At 33.4% G+C, this 22,589-nt stretch overlaps 1 long non-coding RNA gene across 1 annotated transcript in view; it reads left to right on the plus strand.

Moving 5' to 3' along the window:
• Window positions 1–1,243: 1,243 nt before the first annotated feature.
• LOC141388137 (uncharacterized) overlaps window positions 1,244–22,589 on the plus strand; it is a 50,796-nt gene continuing 29,450 nt past the window's right edge. The window contains exon 1 of the long non-coding RNA XR_012408739.1: window positions 1,244–1,379. This is a non-coding gene — a long non-coding RNA (uncharacterized lncRNA). The remainder of the gene's footprint in view (window positions 1,380–22,589) is intronic.

Genomic DNA, 22,589 nt, shown 5'->3' on the forward strand with positions numbered 1-22,589 from the left:
CGCCTCAAAGATTGATTGCAAACATTGACGTAAAATTCGGGTATTTTCTCATATTTTTGCATTTGATTATGGTATTGTCTGCTATCTGTCATCCCACGCTTATAAATGCATTTCCTCGCATTTGTCCTAAAACGTAATTGGACCAAATTATAATTCTGTTTGTAATTTCGAATTTTGATGAAAAATTTGAATATTCCATATGGAAATGAATGAAGTGCATTTACATATGCTTTTTGCGTCATTTGCTTACGTATACGCCGCACGAAATAACACATCACGCGCACGCAATAATTTTAATTAAAACGAATAAAAATTTATCAACACATAAGTTTAGCAACTAATTTAAATAAATCAAAACAAAAAAATAATCATGTATTTTTACTTGGTTTTTCGTGCATTGTTTTGAATAAATGACGCAGCAACGAGTGCATTATTCATACATTTGGATGTCAGATCGTACTCAAAAATATAGAAAGGCATGGGCATCAAATATTTTATTGGAGAAATAGATAAAAACATGTATGTTCGATTTTTTTTTTTGCTTCTTCCACCAATGAAAATTAATTTTTGGTCTGCTCCAGAATTTATTTGCTTACATATACTCACACACGCACGAAATAACACATACACAATCAAAAGTACACTATAATTTTAATTTTAAAAAAAATTCACAGCACGAATGTTTATCAACTAATTTGACTAATTAAAACCCAAAAATCTATTATTTATTACCACTTTTTTATTTCTGTAGTTTTGTTTTCCTTTACATACAAAAACTATAAAAAAGATTTGCATTTTCGGTAGCGTTTCTAAAATGCTGTATTTTACGCCAATTTTCCTCGTGGTAAAACTAGAAAAATAATTGGTTAAAACACCCTTTTTTAATTTCCCCGATGAAACTTTGTTTATGCTATGGTAATCAAACTATGTGAAGACAATATATAAAGAAATTGTGCCATACGCCACGGGTTGCATTTAGTCTGGCTTGTTATGTCATAGATTAAATAGTATGTTTTGAACATGGTATAATTTGTCATCAATTTTCGATGGATTGAAGAAAGTTGGAGAAAACCAATAATGTAAAGTGAAATAACTGAATTAATAAACAGAGCAATAAATAATATAACAGTTTTGCGTTGCATCGTTATTTACAAAGTACATAAAGCATTTAAAATATTTTAAACAAAAGTACGCCTGGGATGACAATTTGGTGATTTTTCCGCTACTTGTCGCCAAAGTAGCGACTTTGGCTGTTTAAGGTAGAGGCTGTAGTGATTTTTCCGCAGCATTGATTATTGTTATCATTTCATAAAGCGAATGAAAAGAATAACGGACTTTTCTATGTAGGCGTTGATGTGTATGGAAATTAACTGACAAAGGTATGTGCATGTGTGGGTATGTAATTTGTTCTTCTTTCCGATTAGTTTTCTTTATTCGGTGTACTAAAGCTTTCGTTGTTTTTTTGTCTTTTTATATTTTAAAATTAAATAAATTTATGTAATTGTGCATCGAGTTGAATATCCATACATTTTGATGGTGTTTAAAAATATAGAAGCATAAGCATAAATATAGAAGCATAAGAAGCATAAGAATCAAAATTTGTTATTGAAGAAATGTGGAACAAAATGTATATTCGATTTTTTTATTTTTCTCTTCTTGTTTAAAAATTGATAATCAGGGCAGTGTATCCGTGCTTGAAAATAGTATATATGAACTCTGTGATATAATAGTTTCACAAATGTTAGCTTCGTTCTAGAACTAAAAAGTTTTTACACATTTAACACATTTTGCAAATTTTTACCCGTACATCAAAAAAGTCGCAAAATGTTCACATCTTTCGTAACAAAAATGGCGCTGACTAGCTTTCTCTTTAGAAACTTTTTTACAAATTTGAGCGAGCAAATATGTGCAACATGTTTGCCGCCTTCTTATCGGCAGACACGCCGACTTTGACATTTGTTCCAGACTTTTTGACGTTTCTGTCATTTTTCCATTTCCGTACAATTTGGAAAAATGTGTCCGTTGAACTCTTTTTTGACAATTTTCTCTTTTGCACTTTTTAACATTAAAAAAGTATTGGGACGAAGCGGTTAATAATTTATTATGCCTTGTTCAGACTGACGGTAATTCGCTCTCTATTCGTAGTTCGACCCCAAATTACGATATAATTACTTCATTTCCCATACAAAATTTTGAGAACGAACAAAAATTTTTGTACATTGTTCAATTTATTTAACTCTCAGAACGACGATAAAATAAGTCCCATCTCTAACAAATGAGAGAATTTATCGAAATAAATTAATTATGACAGATAAAATATAAAATTTAAAAATTTATTAAAAACCTAAATTTTTTTAGAAAAACTGCAAAACATGATTGAAAAGTAAACGGTTTTGTAATAGTCCGTAGTTATAAATAAAACACGTCTGAATTATTCTCGAACTCCGTAAAAAGTAATTTTTATTATATTTTCATATTTGATATCCACATGACATTATTGTCTATGCTACCGATACTACAGATACTTTTTTTTTATTTTATTTTTTTTTTCAAATTTAATATAAACAAATTATTCTGATTACATTCGATACTCCTGGAATCGTATTGGCTTTTGACATCTGCGTTTGGCTGGCAATAGTCGCCCCTGTTGCGGCGATCCCAAGTCCCCCGTTGGCAATACGATCGAAGGAGATTGATTGCCCGTGGTTCGGGCACAAGGCTTTGATTTATTTCCTTCGTTCACAAGTGGATTGAACGATGATTCATTTATACTGTCGTCAATTGAAATTCGTTTAAGATGTGCAACGTTCCGTCGCTTCCTTCTTCCATTTTCCGTCGATTCAACCAAAGCTTCAGAACCACTCCTTTTCAATACTTTGTGTATGTTTGGCTCAAATGGTGAGTCTAACTTATTCATCACAACCTGCCGTTTTAATATGACCATGTCCCCTTCTTTTATATCGATATGCTTAGTCCCAAATTACATTAGGCGAGTTTACTTGCGGCAATTGTCAGTTTGTTGGTGAGAGAGGGTGTTGAGAGGCAAAGGGTTACCATATGCCTCACCTCTCTCTCCATCAAACTCACAATTGCCGCAAGTAAACTCGCCTAATGTAAATTGGGACTTAGCATTTCTCTTGGAATCTGCATATATGTACCTTTCATTTATCTTTTTGTTCTTTGTCACGATCATGCAGCTCTTCGTCGATTTCCAATGGCTGTGTTATAGTTGGAAGCTTATCTCTTATCTTCCGATTGAACATCAATTCGGCTGGCGACTTCAATGTTGTTGAGTGTGGTGTTGATCGATACACCAACAAATATTTCAACAATTCTGCTTTGCAGTTGCTTTTTGTTGCTTGACTTATTTTCAGAACCTTCAATAGTGACCGATTTTGCCGCTCAACCTCACCATTTTGCTGGGGCCAGTATGGTGTCGTGTTTATCAATTTAATGTTGTTTATTTCGCAGTAATTTCGAAACTCAGCGCCAAACTGTGGTCCATTATCTGCCGTAATGGATACTGGAAATCCAAATCGCGCAAAAATGATTTCCAATCGATTTATTTTTTCCATTGTATCGATCTTTGTCATTATCTCGACCTCCATGAAACGACTGTAGTAATCAACGATGACAAATAGGTGGTGACCCGAAGGTAATGGTCCACAAAAATAATTCGGTTCTGGATTAGACGGTATACTAACGAGGTTACAACCTTGACACCTTTTTACCATGGCCTCAACATTTTGATCGATTCTAGGCCACCATACTTTTGCTCGTAGACGTCTTTTCATTACCGTCATACCTGGATGTCCTTCATGGGCCAAATCTAGTACACGACTCCGCAAGTCCGATGGAATGACAATACGTGTGCCTCTTAATAGTATACGATCTGCAAAACTCAATTCTGTTTCATATACTTTGTATGATTCAGCAGCACCAACCCATTCTTGATTCATAATTGCATTTCTTACTGCTTGAATTTCATGGTCGTTATCAGACGCTTGTACTATTTCCTGAAGCTTCATCGCCTTTGGAGTTACATGCGATAGCAGCCAATTGACATAATAATCTGAGTCTTCGCACCGTTCTCCAGTAATTTCAATGTTTGCTATTGAACCAACGGCCAGTCGCGATAGTGGATCGGCTATATTTGACTTACCAGGCCGGTAGATTACCTTGTATCGGTATGATTGTAATCTCAATACCCATCGTTCGATCCGTGCACATGGCTTCGATCTCGGTGCGAAGATTGTCTCCAGTGGTTTGTGGTCGGTGACTAGTTCAAATAGCTTTCCATAAACGTAGTAATGGAATCTTTCTACTGCCCATACCAAAGCAAGGGCTTCCTTCTCTGTTTGTGCGTACCTTTTCTCGATAGCGGATAGACTGCGACTAGCGTATGATATTATACGTGGACCTGATTCGTTAAATTGTATAAGAACGGCACCTAGTCCCACTGGACTGGCATCTGCAATAATTTGGGTACGATCTTTGGTACTGTAATACCCAAGTGTTTTTTCTGTTGACATATACCGTTTTAAATCATTAAAAGCTTTTGCATGAACTGAACTCCATTCAAATTGGGTATCTTTGTGAGTTAACTTGCGCAGAGGATCGGTAATTGTAGCTAAATTTGGTATGAATTTTCCCACATAATTTACCAGACCCAAGAAACTACGTACCTCTTCAGATGTCGAAGGTTCTCGGAACCGTTTGATGGCATCCACTTTATCAAACGTAGGTGTGATCCCGTTTGGCGACAATCGATGGCCAAGAAACTCAAGCTCTGAAACTCCAATGACACATTTTTTTATGTTGAGCGTCACATTAAATTTTCGAAGACGATCAAAAACCTTTTTCAAACGTCTATCATGTTCATCTTTCGTCTCCGCGTAAACAATAATATCATCTATAAAATTAAGACACCCGCCACACCCATTTAGTACTTGTTCCATAATTTTTTGAAAGATTTCTGGAGCGCATGTAATGCCAAACATCAGCCTAGTATAACGATAGAGTCCACGCTTAGTTATAAATGTCGTGATTTCTCTTGAATCAGGAGCAATTTCGACCTGGTGGAAGGCCTGCTTAATGTCCAATTTGGAGAAAAATTTACCGGTGCCTATATGGGGTAGAAAATCGTCTATCGTTGGTAACGGGTGATTTTCTCTACTGACCGCCTCATTTGCTCGACGCATATCGACACATAGACGTATATCATCTCGTTTTGGCGCCACGACAACCGGAGAAACCCATTTCGAGGGGCCATTCACCTTTTCAATAATACCTTGTCGTAACATTTCTTGAATCTTTTTGTCGACAGCTTCCTCGAGTGGAGCAGGGATACGCCGATACGGTTGTATTATGGGTTTTACATTTTCTTTTATCGGTATGTGAACTATGATACCGGCGATTTTGCCAAGTTGATGATCATCAGTTTTCCCAGTAACTTGATTGATGTTATTTCCTATTTTTAATACTTGCAAACACATAGCCGTATCGCGCCCTAATAAGAGCTTCCCTTTTTCATCAACAACATAAAAATCTGCTATAGTGCTTCTACCATCTATCTGAACCATCGCTTTGAAAAGTCCCATAAGCTTCAACGGTTTTCCACCATATGCTGTGAATGTCTTATCAGTTTGTTTCTGGCGACCGATTACATTTACATTTTTGCTTTTCAAATCCATCCAATTTTCTCGATCCACCACATTGTATTTTGATCCCGAGTCAATGATAGCCGTGGTCTCAACACCTCCAATTTGACATCGTATTTCGTTTGAACTGTCGGATGTACTAATGCAAAATACATTATCATCAGCATTATCGTCATACTCCTCCATAGAAGAAACCATCTGCACCCGTTCTGTTTCGTAGTTCCCTGTCGCTCTGTTTAATGACTTATAGCGTGAATCGTTTTCATCGTAATGCTCATTTCTCTTGCGCTTCCGAATGTTCGTTGTCATACATTTCCGAGCAAAATGATTTTTCCCACCACACTTCGAACATTCTTTACCCTTCGCTGGACAGCGATTGTCATTAGCCTTATGACCCTTTGTTCCACACCGATAACATTCGAATCGATTGTTTTGGTTACTTCGAAATTGTCGTTTGCGCATATCCTGACTGCCAATTTTGCACACATCTACATTATTATTGTTCGGCGAATTACTGTCACCGCAAGCTGACTTGGATGTTCGAAACGACTTCTGCTGTTCCGATACTGCTTCTATAATCCTTGCCATTTTCAAAATTTCATCCAAACTGTCATCACCACGTTCAAGAATCTTACGCCGCAGTAAATCAGATGAACATGCCTCCGTGATTTGATCCTTAATGTTGCTCTCAATTTGATTTCCAAAATTACATCTTTCGGCCTGTGTACGAAGACGCACTGCAAACAGTTCAATTCTCTCGTTTGGTTCTTGTTTCATTTTTCGAAAGATGTGTCGTTCATATGTGGCATTTCGTTTCGGTGCAAAGAAATTCTGTAATTTCATTACCGCATCATCATATTTGTTTAAATGAGGAATAAATCCACCAATCAGTGGCCCGCGTTTGACATAATCCTCTGTGTGCGGCAAATATAAGAACACCTCCTGTACTTTTGTGCCAGCATAATGTAACAACCAACTGTATTTTTCGTCACAATCTGTTATTCGATTTGCAGTTGCAAAAAGCTCAAAGCCACGCAACCAACTATTCCATTTAATTGCACAGTTACCATCATCTATTTCAAACTGAAATTCCAACAGCCCACGTGTGAATTGTGTCCGACCCATATCTAAATCTTTAAGACACAAATAATTTAATTTCCTGTGACATCTTCTTGAATCGTCAAACCTTCATTTCACTTCCCAAGTTCGGGGTTGCTTATACACATTGCATATTAGCTTGAATAAATCATTCTACTTTTCTATATTTTGCTCTCTTCTGAATTTAATCAATTGCGAACCGAATTTAATCATCGCACCAGCAAAATAATTCGCATTGCTCAATATGTATTCTGAATTTAATCAATTGCGAACCGAATTTAATCATCGCAATAGCAATACATCATCATCATCTTAATCTAATGTGAACCGAATTTAATTCTCACATTAGAAATTGGGAACTGATTCTAATCATCGCATTTTCCAACATTACAAATTCCTTACTCAATTTGTTTGCACTATGTATAAGTAACCATACCATAGTTTGAACTTCCATACACAGAAGTTAATATTCCAAACTCATGGCTCATTTTGATATTGTGTACATGTAAAAGAAAAAAAAGTATATATATATAAGTATATTAAAAGAAACAATCAATGTGGAAATTCAGTCTGAGATAGTATTAAAACGTTCACAATCCTCATTTCTTCCCGAGGCAGTGTCGTATAATCTTATAACAGTGGGAAGGTTGAGACGACTCGTATTAATAAGACTTCTATGATACATCTTACCTAAATTATTCATATCCATTTTAAATCATTCCAAACCGCTTAAAATTTTCCAATTAATGCTTATTTATTTGATCCTGATCCCGATTCTTCCTCAATCTGATTTTCTCCTCGTCGCCAATGTAATAGTCCGTAGATATAAATAAAACACGTCTGAATTATTCTCGAACTCCGTAAAAAGTAACTTTTATTATATTTTCATATTTGATATCCACATGACATTATTGTCTATGCTACCGATACTACAGGTTTAACGACTAGTATACATTCAAATCATAGCGAAATTTCTCTTCTCTTTTAATGCAGCTGCATTTCTTGTCCATCGTTTTAAATTCGCGCACAAGTTTAGAAACAAAAATCAAATGCCTGCCAGAAAGTCTGTATACTAAAAAAGTTATTTTGGCAGGTCTCTCTCTCAATAATTTTGAAAATAGAAAAATAAAAAAAATGTGCTGAAAACACCAAAACTGTGAGAAAAACTGGAAAAGATGAATTAAAATAATATTGTTTAATATTAAACAGATATCTGAAAGAAGGACAAACATGTTTTCAGTTTATATCAACTAATTTTACTCGACTTTTGGCTGAAAATTTCTTTAAATTCAGTAAATAAAAAGTAGGAAAATATGAATCATGTTGCTATGAATTGTGTACTATGTCGTATGAACGGGTTAATTCGTGTACATACATAAGAGAGCGAACAACTTGATCCAAATGCTGGTATGAACATGGCATTAGATTTTGACGAAAATGAAAAATTGTGGACTGTTTGAATTTATTTGTCTCCTTAAATTTATGCTGTGTATATATATTAGTGTTCATATTGAACTTGAAAAGAAATATGTTCAGTTTATAAATTTGATTTCCTTATATCTATGTGTATGAAAGGTATGTTAGGTTTATTCTAGGAGAGTGAAGTAGAAAGGGAAAAAGCAGCGAAAAAATTAATCTGTACAAATATGAAATCAACAATGATTTTTTGTTGGCTTAACATATGTATGCTCTTTCTTTGTTCTTAGGAATTCTTGCCTTTTGTGGGTATTACACAGTTTGAGTATGTTAGGCATGTTGATAATTAAATGATGGCAGAGGTGGTTCAAGTGTGAGGTGCGTGTATGGTTGAGGGCGATCCTGGAATACAACCAATACATTGATTTATCTAAAGAATTATATATTGACGGGATTCGATGAGAACACCATTAAAACTTAACATGCCACAGATTAAAATGTAACTACACAGTGGGTCCAAACAACAAAAATTACCTCGAAAATTTTAGGCTGAACCACATTTAGAGCAAGTCTAAATTAAAACATATGTTCGAGTGAGTGTATAGCAAGATTGTCATCAAAAATACATATATGTCAGGGTTTAAATATAAGGTATACAAAATGTGAAATAAAGTTGCATATTTTACCTCCAGTATACGCGGGAGTAAAAAAAATGAAATTAATAAGAATGAGAGAGTCTCAGAGTCCCCCAGGAGTAAATAACAATGGTCATCATTTGTATGTTCGTATACCTACATTTTCTCTCTCTACTTTATGTTAGTAGGTTGGAGTTTGATACATTGACCCACATATAATTATTGTCAACGTTAATGTAGCCGATTCGCCTACATTTCATTAAATATAAATAAATCTGTAATATTCAATACTCCAAGAATATTTATTTTCTCATGTAAATGTTCTCTTTTGTTATGCTCTCTAAACCCCATGTTAGTGGGTTGGATATCGGTTACAATTTGGTTACATACAAAAAAACTGGTGTTATTTGGGGTTTAGGAGAAATAAACTACTTATAACTCCAGCAATGAACGCCTTGTAACACATACACATTTTCTAACAGATATGGTACAGTTGATAAAGGTCAAAAATATGTCTGCAATATAAAACCAATGACTGCATTCGTTGATATAACAAATTATGCATAAATTTTCATCTGGGATTGAATAGAAAGATTTCCTAAAGTTTTTTTATCGAGCAACTGGTAGATGTTGGGGTATAACTTATTTTGTGGAAGCTGGAATTATTGTTTACTCCAAAAATATCATAACCAAGAAGCTTACTTTTCATAAAGATGCCTGGAATTATTGTTTAACTTGTCAATAATTTGTAATTGATGTTCGTATAAGGTTTATCTTCAAGTTCCAAAAAAGCAACTTACACCTCATACCTGAGCCGGCTAATTCATTGATATCTAAAAATCCACTGGCTAATTTTCAAATGATTGTAAGCGTTCTATCATCCATGACATAAGGTGCTTTTAGTTTTGGAGTTTCCAAGAAACCGCTGACGGTAATACTCTCCATTTCATCGCAATACAAGGGAATCACTGATGATAATAGGATTGAGGGGTTTTGACGCAGAGTTTCAAATGATTAAGCTTGATGTCTGCACTTAACAATGATATTGAAAGAACTATTGTTTAAAAGCTTGTTTATTAAAACCTGCCATCTATCCAAATAATTTCCAAGGATTGTGAAATTTATTTTTATACTGCTTGACAGTACATTTTTGGTATCAACACAATTTGGTATAAGAAATAAGGTAGATCAAGTTCGAAAAAATCTGTACTGTCTTCCTGAATTCATAGATTCAGATTGGGTTGAGTACAGATTGGATTCAGGTTAGGTTGCGTTCAGATTGGTTTCAGGTTAGGTTAGGCTGGGTTCAGGTTGGGTTGCGTTCAGTTGTATCAATAACCGATATTTTACAGCATATCATTAGCAATTTTAAAAAGAAATGTTGAAACAATTGATTCAATCCCGTAATGTTTTGAAAAGAAAACTGAAGAAAAAGCAAACAAGAACAGCGCAATTAGAGAATGCTTTTATACCTATAATAGATGAACTAAATAAATTAGCTAAGACAACAAGTGAAAAGGTATCCGAATACGTGGTCCCCTAAAACAAAAACATATCCGAGTATGAGAAATCACCGTTTTCCATTCTCAACAGATATAAGGAAGATATTAAAGAAGATGACTCAATCAAGTATGAAGACGCAAAAGACGATTTTTTTTATTCTGCTCATGATGATTGCGATTATGAAAACAATCTATCTCAATTGAAAAATGATAATAAATCTTTAAAAAAATAATGAAAAAATTGTCGTAGGAAACGAGAACTGGGCACTCACACCAGGCTTATTTGTACTCCTCAGAGTTGGAGATATATAAGAAAAATTTACACCAACATAATAAAGAAGACAATCGATATTATATATTAATTATAGAAATGCGTACATTGTGATTACGAAATAAATGCAATCTATCTCCGTTGTAATATGGTTGTTTTATTTATTTCTAATTTTATTAATCATTGATATACATTTATAATAAGGGCTTTGAAAATGTGACAATTATGAGAAATATTTATCGGACCATCAGTAAGGTAAAATTAAACCCAAAACTGAACCCAACTTGAACATAACCTGAACCCAACCCAATCTGAAACGATCCTAACCCAAACTGAACCCAACTTAAACCAAACCTAACCTGAACCCAACCCAACATGAACCCAACCTGAACCTAACCTGAAATTATGAATTCAGGAGGACAGGATACTATAGTTTTTGTACGAACTTGATCGACCTTATTTCTTATTCCTAATTGTGTTAATACCAAAAATGTATGACAAGCAATATAAATATGAATTTCACAATCATTGGAATTTTTTGGATAGATGGCATGTTTAATCATGGCCATGAACTTGCTCATTCTAAATGGCCGACACGTGGAGACCAGGAGGGTAACCTCACTTTTATAAATACAATAGGAGAATCTGTAAATGATGTTTGTGCTGTATATCAGGGAGTGCTACATCTTGTTGATTAATTTGTAGTAGAAAATTTAACATGGTCAGATCACCTACCAATAAAATTACGCATCAAAGTACCAACAGAACGTACAACCAATAATAATTTAAATTTACTACCTAAGCTTGCCTGGGACAATAACAAAGCGGAAATATATCGTGCAGATCTCCAGAAAAACATTTCGTTATAAAAGCGTCGATTAAACCTAAGGTGTACGAAGTATTTCCATTTACACCTAAACAGCTTTGGTACAATCATAAATGTCATAAAGCGCGGGTGAACATGTTCTCACTATTAAAAATGCACCATAAAAAGAACACAACTGAATCCAGACAAAAGTACTTGGATGCTGTAAAGTTATACAAAGATATTTGCAAGACACCACGTAAGGGATTCAAAAGAAAGGTGGAAAGCTGTAAAACAGATGAGGAACCAAACCTTTCAAATAAGTACAGCAATATCAGCAAACACATTTCAAATTTACTTTCTTAAATTGTGAGCAAAACGCCCTACAAATAAGTTACGCTCAATTTTTCCATACAGATCCGATATAAGATGCCGAAATTAGTTTGGGAGAGCTTAAAAATATATTGAAGAAAGTGAAAATGAACAAAGCACCAGGGGAGGATCGAATCCCATACGAGCATATTGTGCACACTTTAGAGGATTTCCACAAACTATTACTACTCATATGCAATAACATTTTGAATGCCGGAATTGTAGATAATATTTTTAAAAAAGACCGTAATATTCCCCATGCGCAAAAAATGTGATATAGCAGAACCATCAAACTACAGAGGAATCGCGTTCATGAACTGCATGGCTAAACCAATGATGGGTATCTTAAATGAAAGGCTGTGTAACTGGACCGAACAACACCGAGTATTAATCGAACACCAGGCTGGTTTTAGGAAAAATTATTCGACAGCAGATAATATTTACAATTTGGCATCTATAGTAAGTCTCAACTTCAAAGAAGGCAAGAAAGTATACGCGTTTTTTGTGGACTTCAAAGCCGCATTTGACCATGTTTTCCGCAAATCACTGATATACAAATTATCACAACTTGGCGTTTCGTACAAATACCTTAAACTCATTGAAAATATATACAATAACACTCAATATGCAGTTTGGACTGGAGAAGAAGTGTCAGGATATTTCGAAACTAATACAGGAGTAAAACAGGGCTGTTTATTATCGCTATTTTATTCTGCCTTTAGGTTAACGACCTACATAAACATCTGCAAGGAGGAATATTTATTCAAAATATCAACATAAGGCTATTGTTATATGCAGACGACATAGTAATACTGGCAGATAACGTACAAACCTTACAGTCTATGATCACGAACTTAGAACATTACTGCAGGACGTGGAATCTAACAGTGAACACGTCTAAATCGGAAATGTTTGTATTCCGAAAAGGAGGCCGACTTAGCACATGTGAGAAGTGGACGTATAACGGAAATGAAATAAAAATTGTAAAGGAATATAAATATCTAGGTGTTACTTTCACCCCAAAACTATCATTCTCCAAACATTTAGAAAATAGAACAAGTCAGGCAAAGATGGCCATAAACTCTACATGGACAAGTTTTCTGGGAAGAAAAAATGTCAGTATTCCAATGAAGTAGAATGTCTATCAAGCGGTTGCAGAGCAATCCAAGCATATGGAGCCCAAGTGTGGGGCTTTTCTCTTTTTGATGAGGTGAATAAACTTCAACGTTATTTCTTAAAGAAAATTCTAAAAATCCCGAGTTTTACTCCAAATTATGCTCTCATGCTAGAGACATCGGTCGAAAGCAGTCATTTATACACAAAGACTTTGCACTTACAATACCTAAATCATGTAATATACAAGTACCATGATAATCGCCTAACAAAAAAGCTTACAAATTTACTATTACAGAGTAATAGTTTCTCGGTGGCAGACTTGAGAAACATAGCACAACGTCTGAATGTTCATTGGCCAGATACCGCTAATGAATTTGAATGGAAACTATTTACATCAAACTGTATCAACCAAGAAAAAATATATATCTTGCATGAAAACTTGCCGTCAAAATCCAAAGCCAAACAAGAATATACAAATTTTTAGATTATTCACGGGAAGAAACTTATTTTACAGATTCTTTTACTACTGAACAAATTATATGGATATTTAAACAAGGTGTGGGTTAATCAACCTAAATGCAACCAGATTCTATGCTGAGGGATCGAAAAGAAAGTGTACGCTGTGCAACCGGAATCAAGATGAAACAATGTTCCATTTTCTGGGAGAATGTCCAGTATTAGGAAAATTTAGATTGCGTTCTTTTCAATCAGCACTTCTCTCTGAGGAAGATGTAGTCAACATTCTGGACGGCCGTGATATAAATTATCATATCTTATTTATATTTATATTTTCTTCCTTTTTACAAAGTATTTTTTACAACATAAGCATCTTATACTGTGTTAATATTAATTGGTAAATAAAGAAACACTTTAACTAACTCCTAAATCTTAAATAACACCAATTTTGTATATGTTTGATTAATTGTAACCAAATTGTAACCGATATCCAACCCACCAACATGGAGTTTAGGAAGACTAACAAAGAAGAACATTTACATGAAAAAAGAAATATTCTTGGAGTATAGAATATTACAGATTTACTTACATTCAATGAAATATAGGCAAATTGGCTACATTAACATTGACAATAATTAAATGTTAGTCAATGTGTCGAACTCCAACCTACTAACATAATGTAGAGAGAGAAAATGTATGTATACGAACACACAAATGGTGACCAATGTTATTTACCAGGGTTTAAAATGCTAACACGATATAAGCACAAGCACCGAATTTTAGCAGCTTTGCCTGCTAAAATTTCTTCGAAATATGTTTAGATACAATGAACAACGGCAACATGTTGCAACAAATTTCACAAAAATATTGCTAGCGATGCTGATGCTATTTGATATCGTCGCTATAATAAAATAGCATCAGACACGCATACTCATATTTTGCAGCACACATGATCCACACATATCAGAAAAGAGAATAAGCAACAAAGCTTCAACGGCTTAGCCAGGTTTTCAGCATTGTTTTTGAGATCAGGGTTATCAATATAATGCATTAAAAATCACGACAAAGGACATTTGAATTTTTGGTGAAGCCGTTTAATATATATTTTCTTATTTTTAAACAATAACAATTAGGCATTTTGACACTAAATGACTCCTTTTCTATTAATGCGTTGGCAACTCTAATCAGAAAAACACAATCTGCTGCTATTTCCCTGCCACAAATGGTCAGCTAAATATGTAGCTTGGTTGTCGATTATGCCTAACGAAAAATAGATTAGGCGTAGAAAACGAAATAAGCAAAAATTCACAAAAATAAATATGCGTTCGTTGGCTTATTTTGCTAATGTTTTTAGATGCTGGCTTTTAAACCCTGTTATTTACTCAAAGTAAGTAAGTGACGTTGATAACAGTGCTACCGAGGACTCATATACAAAATAAAGAATGTATATGGATCGCAATGCGAAAGAAAGCAACAGTGCAATATTTACCTCGCATGACGATTTTAGTGATTCTAGTCTAGCTATTGTAAAAATTTTTTTATGTTTGTTTTTACGTATTTTGTGAAGATGGTATGTTGGTTGTTTTTGTAATATGATGTATAGCTCGGTGATAATAATAAATGATTGCGTATCCATCTGTATTTTGTTGATAATCCTGAAGAAGCAATTCAATGCAATTGCGAAATGTTGATGACTAAATAAATATATATTTACAAAAAATTTACTTCGAGCTTGACTAATCTATCAATTTGAAAGAAAAGAAAAAAGGTCGAATAACAGGAAACCCTTTGGTAAATAAATGTATGTATATTGTGCAGCGAGTGGTATATTCATACATTTAGACGGCAGATCGCGTTCAAAAACATAGAAAAGCTTTAGAATCAAATATATTATTTAAGGAATGGATAAAAATATGTATGTGCAATTACTTAAGTTTCCTCTTCTTGTTTAACAATTGATAATCGGGGCAGTTCGCATCCCTACGTATGCACGCGAAGTGGTGAACATTAAAGTAAATATAACATTTCTTTTATTTCGTCCAATGAAAATAATTTTTTGCGTGAACCATATACAGATTTGCTTTTAAACAGTATATATGAACTATGAATATGAACTGTGTGATATAATAGTCTCACAAATGTTAACAATTTAGTAAATTTGGTAGAGGTGAAAAATTATGGACTGTTTGAATTTGCAGGTCAAATTGTCCAGTTTAAAAAATGGGGAATATATGTTAAAAGAAAATATTTTATTCTCTCCAAATAACGCATATTTTACGGAAGATTAAACTGAAAATGAACCACTTTAAGCCACAGGTCGTTTTAACGCCGCAAAGATTGATTGCAAACATTGGTGTGAATTCGGGTATTTTCTCATATTTTTGTATTTGATTATGGTATTGTCGCTATCTGTCATCCCACGCTTATAAATGCATTTCCTCGCATTTGTCCTAAAACTTAAGTGGATCAAAAAATAATTCTGTTTGTAATTTCGAATTTTGATGCATTTGAATATTCTATGTGAATTTAGATATTTTTACATAAGCACATTATGTGACTCCATTTTACGAAATCCTGGAAATAAATGAAGTGCATTTACATATGCTTTTTCCGTCATTTGCTTACGTATACACCGCACGAAGTAACACATCACACGTGCACAATAATTTTAATTAAAACAAAAACAAATTTATCAACACACATGTTTAGCAACTAATTTGAAAAAATCAAAACAAAAAAATAATCATGTATTTTCACTTTTTTATGGTCTGGGTTTTTTGTTTTTCTCCATATACAAAAGCCATATAAAAGAGTTTTATTTTCGGTAGTTTATAAATAAAAACTGCTTTGCTAATATTAGTATTGGTGTTTCGTGCATTGCTTAGAATAAATGATGCAGCACCGAGTGGATTATTCATACATTTAGATGTCAGATCGTACTCAAAAGTCTAGAAAAGCATGTGCATCAAATATTTTATTGGAGAAATAGATAAAAACATGTATGTTCAATTTTTTTTAATTTTTGTCTTCTTCTTCGTATGTACGTGAAGAGGTGGACATTAAAGTAAGCATAACATTCTTTATTTTGTTTTTCAAAATAGTCAGCCTTAATCCCATAATCGTTTTTATTTCCAGCAATGAATATTAATTTTTGGTCTGCTCCAGAATTCATTTGCGTCATTTGCTTACATATACACACACGCACGAAATAACACATACACAATCACAAGTACACAATAATTTTAATTTCAAAAAATTCACAGCACAAATGTTTATCAACAAATTTGACTAATTCAAAACCAAAAATCTATTATTTATTTTCACTTTTTTTATTTGTGTATTTTTGTTTTCCTTCACATATAAAACTATATTAAAGATTTGCATTTTCGCGTGGTAAAACTAGATAAATAATTGGTTAAAACATCCTTTTTTAATTTCCCCGATGAAAACTTTTTTATGCGATGGTAATCAAACTATGTGTAAGCAATATATAAAAAAATTGTGCGATATGCCACGGGTTGCATTTAGTCTGGCTTGTTATGTCATAGATTAAATAGTATGTTTTGAACATGGTATAATTTGTCATCAATTTTCGACGGATTGAATAAAGTTGGAGAAAACCAATAATGTAAAGTGAAATAACTGAATTAATAAATAGTGCAATAAATAATATAGTAGTTTTGCGTTGCATCGTTATTTACAAATTACATAAAGCATTTAAAATATTTTAAACAAAACATTTGTAGGCCCGTTATTATATGTGACCGATAGTTAAAGAAATTATGTTATCGGACAGATAAACCAGTTTTGGTTATTACGAGTTCCATTTACATTTGAACTGTCCGATAAGCAAAAGGTTAGACCATCTTCCTTACAACTTTTAAAGTTGAGTTTACTCAATTCATGTTGCCATATTTTATAGCTGTGTTCCTTTACTTACCTGAGGTTACCATTTGTTACCATTTTTAACTTGCAAAGCGTTCCTTAACCCCGAAAAGTGGCAAAACTGGAAGCAATTTTTATGAGAGTGAGAGGGGAGAGAGAGCGAAAATGGCTTTCTCTTCTACCACAGGCTACCAGCAAAATTTCTGCATGTAAAAAATGACAGAACTGATTTTTCGACTTTTGCTTGACGATTATTTCACAATGAAAAAGAAAATGGACGAAAAACAGAAGAAAAAGTCGAACGCTGACAAAACTAAATTGAAAACTGTGAAATAAAAGACGAAATTTGATTTTTTATGTTTCTTTTTGACATTGCTGCCAGATCTACCATTTTTCCGTTCCTTTACTTTTCTGGTAAAAATGTTCATGAGAGAGCAATTTTGAGCCATTTTGACACTTTTCTCTTTTATCACCCTTACCATTAAAACAGTAAAGAAACAACGATTATATTAATAACATGGCAATAGCAGCAAAATATATTCAAATAAAAATGGAAAATACAAATCGTTTGTTTTATATTGAAGAACTGGATGATATTCACGAAAATATTCAGCCAAAAAAAGAGCAGCAAAATCATTCCGTCAACAAGTGGACTATCTTAAATTTTATGATGAAAAAGAGTTTGTAAAATGTTCAGAATTTCAAAAAGTACGTTTCAATTTCTAAAAATCGGCTGTTCTATACAGGCAAAAGTGTCAAAGTATGTACAAAATAATATATAAATCGCTGAATCACTAATCGGTTTTATTTCAGACCATATGCCGTGTCAACTCAAACGAAGCTATTGATTACATTAAGGTTTTATGCCAGTGGAAGCTTCCTAATTACAGTTGGTGATTATTGTGGCGTAAGTATGGTACAATCATTACAAGGTAGGACACAGCAAACATATGATTACAATTTTTTGCTGAAGTCCTCCTATTGTGTCAAAACAGTTTTGAAAAGTTCACAAAATAAATTAATTGAAAATCAAATAAAAAATAAATAAAAAAATCAAAATAAATATGCATAAATAAAACCAGCAAGAATTATGTATTATTGTTATGGATGGGTGCTGTCTGCCATTAAGCAATAGGACCAGATGAGTGGACTATGCCGTGTGTATTGTAATCGCAGCTTACCGATGTCCAACTTCCGTACCTTTGCTGTAACTAGGTTATAATCGTACATCGAATGAATTAATGCCTTCCATCTATTTGATTTCTTTTTTTTTTATCTGGAGACCGCCAGGTGCCCTTATAAAAGTCAAGATACTTGACTCTGCTGTTGGTAACTACCATGTATGTTTTCGCGGCGAAGACAAACACCTCCCTTCAAGATTGATCAGTTTAGCTTTTATTCGAATTGTAGCAAGTCTTTCATACGTGGCGCCAGACTAACTGGAAATCAGCAACTTATACTTAATCATGGCAGCTATATACAGTGCGTCCCCTTTATGTGTGGTTGTGACCCATTTCCCTGTCCATCATATTTTCTGTATGACTGTAATAACGGTTTCCTACGTTTGCAGGAGTCAAGTAGAAATAGGGTTAAGTTCGGCTGGGCCATACGTATTATACCATCCACCATATCGGGAGGTACTGGTCTATTGGGGCTATATCAAAACGTGGGCTGATATATAGCCCATTTTAAATACCAACCATCCTTACAATAATAAAAGATGATAAAGAGCTTTCTTAACTATAGCGTTTTATTTCATATAAGCATTTTACTAAAGGAAAATCAGTAGTGGTTTGCATTTTAACAGCCTCAAATGCCCTTGTCATTCATATAATTTTTAATTTTTTAATTTTTGTCTTCTTCGTATGTACGTGAAGAGGTGGACATTAAAGTAAGCATAACATTCTTTATTTTGTTTTTCAAAATAGTCAGCCTTAATCCCATAATCGTCTTTATTTCCCGCAATGAAAATTAATTTTTGGTCTGCTACAGAATTCATTTGCGTCATTTGCTTGCATATACACACACGCACGAAATAACTCATACACAATCACAAGTACACAATAATTTTAATTTCAAAAAATTCACAGCACAATTGTCTATCAACAAATTTGAATAAGTCAAATCCAAAAATCTATTATTTATTTTCACTTTTTTTATTTGTGTATTTTTGTTTTCCTTCACATATAAAACTATATTAAAGATTTGCATTTTCGCGTGGTAAAACTAGAAAAATAATTGGCTAAAACATCCTTTTTTAATTTCCCCGATGAAAACTTTTTTTATGCGATGGTAATCAAACTATGTGTAAGCAATATATAAAGAAATTGTGCGATATGCCACGGTTTGCATTTAGTCTGGCTTGTTATGTCATAGATTAAATAGTATGTTTTGAACATGGTATAATTTGTCATCAATTTTCGACGGATTGAAGAAAGTTGGAGAAAACCAATAATGTAAAGTGAAATAACTGAATTAATAAATAGTGCAATAAATAATATAGTAGTCTTGCGTTGCATCGTTATTTACAAATTACATAAAGCATTTAAAATATTTTAAACAAAACATTTGTAGGCCCGTTATTATATGTGACCGATAGTTAAAGAAATTATGTTATCGGACAGATAAACCAGTTTTTGTTATTACGAGTTCCATTTACCTTTGAACTGTCCGATAAGCAAAAGGTTAGACCATCTTCCTTATAACTTTTAAAGTTAGGTTTACTCAATTCATGTTGCCATATTTTATAGCTGTGTTCCTTTACTTACCTGAGGTTACCATTTGTTACCATTTTTAACTTGCAAAGCGTTCCTTAACCCCGAAAAGTGGCAAAACTGGAAGCAATTTTTAAGAGAGTGAGAGTGAAGAGAGAGCGAAGATGGCTTTCTCTTCTACCACAGGCTATCAGCAAAATTTCTGCAGGTAAAAAATGACAGAACTGATTTTTCGACTTTAGCTTGACGATTATTTCACAATGAAAAAGAAAATGGACGAAAAACGGAAGAAAAAGTCGAACGCTGACAAAACTAAATTGAAAACTGTGAAATAAAAGACGAAAATTGATTTTTTATGTTTCTTTTTGACATTGCTGCCAGATCTACCATTTTTCCGTTCCTTTACTTTTCTGGTAAAAATGCTCATGAGAGAGCAATTTTGACACTTTTCTCTTTTATCACCCTTACCATTCAAAAAGTAAAGGAACAACGATTATATTAATAACATGGCAATAGCAGCAAAATATATTCAAATAAACATGGAAAATACAAATCGTTTGTGTTATATTGAAGAACTGGATGATATTCACGAAAATATTCAGCTAAAAAAAGAGCAGCAAAATCATTCCGTCAACAAGTAAACTATCTTAAATTTTATGATGATAAAGAGTTTGTAAAATGTTCAGAATTTCAAAAAGTACGTTTCAATTTCTAATACAAAAAATCGGCTGTTCTATACAGGCAAAAGTGTCAAAGTATGTACAAAATAATATATAAATCGCCGAATCACTAATCGGTTTTATTTCAGACCATATGCCGTGTCAACTCAAACGAAGCTATTGATTACATTAAGGTTTTATGCCAGTGGAAGCTTCCTAATTACAGTTGGTGATTATTGTGGCGTTAGTATGGTACAATCATTACAAGGTAGGACACAGCAAACATATGATTACAATTTTTTGCTGAAGTCCTCCTATTGTGTCAAAACAGTTTTGAAAAGTTCACAGAATAAATTAATTGAAAATCAAATAAAAAATAAATAAAAAAATCAAAATAAATATGCATAAATAAAATCAGCAAGAATTATGTATTATTGTTATGGATGGGTGCTGTCTGCCATTAAGCAATAGGACCAGATGAGTGGACTATGCCGTGTGTATTGTAATCGCAGCTTACCGATGTCCAACTTCCGTACCTTTGCTGTAACTAGGTGATAATCGTACATCGAATGAATTAATGCCTTCCATCTATTTGATTTCTTTTCTTTTATCTGGAGACCGCCAGGTGCCCTTATAAAAGTCAAGATACTTGACTCTGCTGTTGCTAACTACCTCCCTTCAAGATTGATCAGTTTAGCTTTTATTCGAATTGTAGCAAGTCTTTCATACGTGGCGCCAGACTAACTGGAAATCAGCAACTTATACTTAATCATGGCAGCTATATACAGTGCGTCCCCTTTATGTGTGGTTGTGACCCATTTCCCTGTCCATCATATTTTCTGTTTGACTGTAATAACGGTTTCCTACGTTTGCAGGAGTCAAGTAGAAATAGGGTTAAGTTCGGCTGGGCCATACGTATTATACCATCCACCATATCGGGAGGTACTGGTCTATTGGGGCTATATCAAAACGTGGGCTGATATATAGCCCATTTTAAATACCAACCATCCTTACAATAATAAAAGATGATAAAGAGCTTTCTTAACTATAGCGTTTTATTTCATATAAGCATTTTACTAAAGGAAAATCAGTAGTGGTTTGCATTTTAACAGCCTCAAATGCCCTTGTCTTTCATATAATTTTTAATTTTTTAATTTTTGTCTTCTTCTTCGTATGTACGTGAAGAGGTGGACATTAAAGTAAGCATAACATTCTTTATTTTGTTTTTCAAAATAGTCAGCCCTAATCCCATAATCGTCTTTATTTCCCGCAATGAAAATTAATTTTTGGTCTGCTACAGAATTCATTTGCGTCATTTGCTTGCATATACACACACGCACGAAATAACACATACACAATCACAAGTACACAATAATTTTAATTTCAAAAAATTCACAGCGCAATTGTCTATCAACAAATTTGAATAAGTCAAATCCAAAAATCTATTATTTATTTTCACTTTTTTTATTTGTGTATTTTTGTTTTCCTTCACATATAAAACTATATTAAAGATTTGCATTTTCGCGTGGTAAAACTAGAAAAATAATTGGCTAAAACATCCTTTTTTAATTTCCCCGATGAAAACTTTTTTTATGCGATGGTAATCAAACTATGTGTAAGCAATATATAAAGAAATTGTGCGATATGCCACGGTTTGCATTTAGTCTGGCTTGTTATATACAATCACAAGTACACAATAATTTTAATTTCAAAAAATTCACAGCACAATTGTCTATCAACAAATTTGAATAAGTCAAATCCAAAAATCTATTATTTATTTTCACTTTTTTTATTTGTGTATTTTTGTTTTCCTTCACATATAAAACTATATTAAAGATTTGCATTTTCGCGTGGTAAAACTAGAAAAATAATTGGCTAAAACATCCTTTTTTAATTTCCCCGATGAAAACTTTTTTTATGCGATGGTAATCAAACTATGTGTAAGCAATATATAAAGAAATTGTGCGATATGCCACGGTTTGCATTTAGTCTGGCTTGTT

The sequence above is a fragment of the Musca autumnalis genome, unplaced genomic scaffold (assembly GCF_047663935.1).
Source record: "Musca autumnalis isolate F117 unplaced genomic scaffold, ASM4766393v1 scaffold_6, whole genome shotgun sequence".
Classification (NCBI taxonomy): domain Eukaryota; kingdom Metazoa; phylum Arthropoda; class Insecta; order Diptera; family Muscidae; genus Musca; species Musca autumnalis.